Raw genomic sequence first — 5,162 nt, 5'->3', positions numbered from 1 at the left:
CAGGGAACCAGACAGAGGGCCTTCTCGGTGGTGGCGCCCGCTCTGTGGAATGCCCTCCCATCAGATGTCAAAGAGATAAACAACTATATGACATTTAGAAGACATCTGAAGGCAGCCCTGTTCAGGGAAGTTTTTAATGTGTGACATTTTGACATATTTTTAATCTTTGTTGGAAGCTGCCCAGAGTGGCTGGGGAAACCCAGACAGATGGGCGGGGTACAAATAATAAATTATTATTGTTGTTGTTGTTTAGTCGTTTAGTCATGTCCGACTCTTCGTGACCCCATGGACCAGAGCACGCCAGGCACTCCTGTCTTCCACTGCCTCCTGCAGTTTGGTCAAACTCATGCTGGTAGCTTCGAGAACACTGTCCCACCATCTCGTCCTCTGTCGTCCCCTTCTCCTTGTGCCCTCCATCTTTCCCAACATCAGGGTCTTTTCCAGGGAGTCTTCTCTTCTCATGAGGTGGCCAAAATATTGGAGCCTCAGCTTCAGGATCTGTCCTTCCAGTGAGCACTCAGGGCTGATTTCCTTCAGAATGGATAGGTTTGATCTTCTTGCAGTCGATGGGACTCTCAAGAGTCTCCTCCAGCTCCATAATTCAAAAGCATCAATTCTTCGGCGATCAGCCTTCTTTATAGTCCAGCTCTCACTTCTGTACATCACTACTGAGATTAGCCAGTAAATATTGCTTCCATCTGGCATCTTCATGTTGCGGGTGGCAAGACAGACCTCTGCCCAAGTCCCTGAAATTAGAAGTCTAAACAGAGTGGAGACTGGACTAAAGACTCGTGCCCAGCCCTTGACCCTGTATAGATGTTCAGACGGTACATGGATTCCCAGACTTAGGTTGCTTGCCAAACATCTTTTTCTGGCCCTGTGGTTTTAAAACAGTCTGCAAGATCTCTGCTTCCCGTGCCCCGCAGCAAGATGGTGGCGTGAACCAGCTATCACAAACTGAGTGCAAATTATGCAGTGCCAACCAAGGCAGTCTTTCTGTGGTTTCACAGCAATGTGGCTTGCCAAAAGCTGTTTAATTTAGTACCAGTATTGCTTAATTTAGGTCTCTCTTTCTTTCATTATGGGGTGGGGGGAGAAAAAAGACAACCTGAACACGCAAGCGTCCAACTTTATGCCAAGTCGCTGATATGGGCAAAAGAGTTTGGGAAAGAATCCAGATTGTAAATAAAATCACATTGCAAGCCACAGAGGAGTCAGTGCCAAATTATTGCAATTCACGGGAAGCTGGGATTGGCTCCCTGGGAAAGGAGGGTCTGGAACTGGCATGGAACTATCCCACTCAGGCTTTCTGAAAGTGACCAAGATTGCTATATAAATTGCCACCAGCAAGGCTGAAACCTAACATATCTCACCTTTCCTGCACAGCGCAGATTGGGACCCTGAAAAAGAAGTCAAATTCAGATCCGGAGAATCCCTCTCGACCCATCGCCATGGAAAGATACGTCTCTGCCGTCCGCAAGATGGAGCAAACGGTGATGTTTCCCAGCCTCCTCCTCGGAGTCTCCTTGGAAGACCAGGCTGAAACATTCGAGACCAACTCGAGCAACGGAGACTCCAGCGAGAGAGACCTGTATGAAGATTACACTCTGCTAAAATCCATCAAGGGGAGGGCAGAGAGTGGCTTAGCACCCCTTGACTTCCAGAATCCAAGCCTCAAGGAAGAGGAGAGCAAAGATCTGGAAGATCTCTTCCATTACCACGTGTCGGGCTTGCACCGCGTCCTCACCCAGCTGACGAGGAGGGCCAACGCTGTGACTTCGAAATATAATGAAATCATGGGGCAGATCAACCAGAACGAAATCTCTCTCCGCTGGTGAGACACACGCCAAGGACACCAAAGGTGAGTTATTGACTCAGCCCAGCCACCATGACTATGGGAGCCATGGTCCATAAGATCTGGTGGGAACAGCTTGGTTTTCTACAACAAACATTCTCCTTTCCCTCTACGTTTGTAGTCTCCTGTTGCTGCACTGCCTGTTAACAGAGTCAAAGAGCTTTTTAAAATATGCTTGCAGACTCTTCCTTCCTTCCTGGTTCATTTGCACAGAAGAGATTTCTTGGCCAGCTTGCCTGTAACTGATGGGAGTTGTAGTCCTGAACATTTGGCGGCCACCAGGTTGGGGTAGGCTGGCTGATGAAATGGCATTTTCTGATTTGGCAGGCCTAGAAGTGAGGGTTGGGACCTCTGCATAGTCTCAGAGGTACTCTTTCTTCTCTTTCTTCACTCATCTTGCATGGCTTAGCTTTGGAACACAGACTATTTATTCTATGGAAAGCTTAGAGCAGGGCTCTCAGTGGGGTCATATCCAGGCACTGTTAACAATGTTATAGCACTGAGGGCTCACATATCTTTCTTTAGGCTCCAGGTACCCAACGTGATGTCTTTCCAATATTGCTGAACTAGAACTCCCATCATCACTGACCACTGGTCATGTTGACCGGGAATATGGGAGTTGTAGTACCCCAATAACACCAGGAGAACCCCAAGTTGGCTATCAGTAAAGTTCTGGAGCTGAGTCACAGGGACCCTTGGTTTAAATTAAGACACAACCCACCTTGTTAACACCTTTTCCATTTTCCGTTTTACAGGACAACCTGAATTTCTGAACCTGCACATGTGTACAACTTGGGTCCTCTGTCTGAGGCCATGCAAAGAAGGCTCTCAATGGACATTCTAGAGACCTTGACTGCAGCATCTACCCCACAACATTGTGTAGCATGGACTTTACTTGAATAAGCCAAGCACTGATATTTGTGAACGTAATTGCTATCTATATTATATTTGTGAACGTAATTGCTATCTATATTATATTTGTGACCAAAAGGCTATCTGTACGGTATTTATGGATATCTATAAACTCCATGGCAAACGTATGCCTTGGGTTTCCATTGCTTTCTGGTGTTTAAATATTGCTTTTAGTTCAGACTAATAAAGCACTTTGCATTGTTTGAAGCTGCCTAGACCACTGTTTCATCTAGTCCTGTAGTTGTCAACAACCCTGACAGGTAATGGCTCTCATCCAGATTCTTTGCCTATTATGCTTGCTATGTGAAATCATTTTCACTGGAGATAAGCTCTGTGCCACCACATGGCACCTGTGAGGAAATGAAGGGCATCAGTGCCCTGGCCCACATCAGTACCCTGCCCACAATTCAGCCTTTTTGTGTGTGTCTTGCTATGTGATTAAGGGCACATCCACACTTTCTGCTGAAAACAGCGTCCTGGCGCAATTTTCAGAAATCCTTTAAGATGTTCTGGAAAATCCAGGCGTATGGCAGCCTGTATCAGAAGTGGGGGTTTTTTGGCGAATTTCCTAAAAAAAAAAGCTCAAAAACTTTTTTTTTAAAAAAAAATAAATATTAGAATTTGCCAATAAAACTCAACAACTTTGGCCAATAGAAAACAAACAAACAAAAAAGCTTGCCAACTTTGCCAAAAATAAAATAAAAAATAAATCGCTTTTGTGTCCAGATTTTCACTTTTTCAAATATTGCAACCCTACCTGGTTTCTAGTCATGGGTCTGAGCAATTTCTCCCCCACCCCACTGTTTTTAACTGGGAAAATCTGCTGTTTACTGCTGAATTGGAACAAGCATCAAATGGGTTTTCCCTGCTTAAGTGAAGGGACAAAAACCTCTCAGACCCGTGACTAGAAAAATCCCAGAACAAGCAAAGAGTGAACGGGCCCTAAGTTAGAGGCAGCCCTTTTAATTTTCCATGGAGCAACTTCATGTTAGGGGCATAAATCAAAATGGCTCCCTCACAGGAGGACTGCTCCTTGCCTGTCAGGAAAGGTCCCCCAAGAGGGTATTTTGCCAAGGTGCTCTCCAGGATTTCAGAGTTCTTCCCAGCCCTGCCTGGAGATACCGTGGTACCTCGGGTTAAGTACTTAATTCGTTTCGGAGGTCTGTTCTTAACCTGAAACTGTTCTTAACCTGAAGCACCACTTTAGCTAATGGGGCCTCCCACTGCCGCTGTGCCGCCGGAGCACGATTTCTGTTCTCATCCTGAAGCAAAGTTCTTAACCCAATGTACTATTTCTGGGTTAGCAGAGTCTGTAACCTGAAGCGTATGTAACCCGAGGTACCTCTGTACTAGGCATCAATTCTGGGACCTCCTGCATGGAAAACACATGTAATACCACAGAGCTGTGTGTCTTCCAGAAATGCTAGAACACCTTCCCATAACATCATGTTGAGTCTGTCCCTGTTCGGGATTCACGTCCAGGGCTGGATTTAGGTTTGATGAGGCCCTAAGCTACTGAAAGTAATGGGGCCCTTTATATGTCCAGCTGTCCTTTGTCAACAACAAATTGTCACTTTTTTTTTGTATTGAATATATGCTGTATTGTAATTTATGGACCTAATAGGTATCTCAAGCCAATTGCACATGCAGAATGTAGCACCTTATATATAGAAATGAACAAACCAGTGATATTTTAGGGAGCAGGCTAGCAGGCGGAACCCATGACTTACATCATAGGAGCCTACATAACACAAAACACTGTTGCTGTATGTAGGTTTTATTTTATTTGTTTATCTTATATTTTGGAAATATACATCCAGTCCTTTATTTTCTTTAAATTTTGGGGGGGCCCCAAGAGAGTATACCTTGTTTAATTTATATGTAAATCCAGCATTGTTCAAGTCCCTGATTCTAAGATTGCTGCCTTAGCCATGTAGTTGTCCCTGCCCCTTCCAACATTTCACAGTTGGAAATAGCTCGTAACAGCCCTGTTTGAACAATAAGCACTGTGCAATGCCCCGATACGCTCTCATTAATTTCTGAAGGCTCCTCTGCTTTGTGGGCTATACTCATTGACTATGGCATAGCCGGATGAACCCTGGAGATCAATGGTGTGACAGATCTCGTAGCCCTCTCACTACCGATTTAGGCTGTGCACACACATATAATTTGAAATAAACAGAGGTCCTTTATCTCCCAGTGCACTTTTGCACATAACAATGTGGGTGTTAAGTTGTGGGCGAACAGAGCAGACAACACAGTGATTTCTCCAGAGCAGCTCTTTATTTGTAAGCTGGACCAGAACTGAACAGCAAACAGCTCAGCCGGCCTGCTTTTATGGGCAGCCGGCTGTCAACATTGTAGCAACAACAACCCAGGGTTTCCCGCCTAAAAT

General features: G+C 45.2%; 1 pseudogene across 1 annotated transcript; it reads left to right on the top strand.

Annotated features, from left to right (window-relative positions):
• The first annotated feature begins 1,332 nt into the window (after positions 1 to 1,332).
• Positions 1,333 to 2,970, top strand: LOC307215083 (mid1-interacting protein 1-B pseudogene; annotated as a pseudogene). Its single transcript, XR_013843989.1, has 2 exons — positions 1,333 to 1,861; positions 2,611 to 2,970. The product of XR_013843989.1 is annotated as a mid1-interacting protein 1-B pseudogene (transcript).
• The last annotated feature ends 2,192 nt before the right edge of the window (positions 2,971 to 5,162 follow it).

Source organism: Podarcis cretensis (genome assembly GCF_951804945.1).
Source record: "Podarcis cretensis genome assembly, chromosome: 4".
Classification (NCBI taxonomy): Eukaryota; Metazoa; Chordata; class Lepidosauria; order Squamata; family Lacertidae; genus Podarcis; species Podarcis cretensis.
Note: the sequence above shows the minus strand (reverse complement) of the source record. Positions and strands in the feature narration are given on the sequence as shown.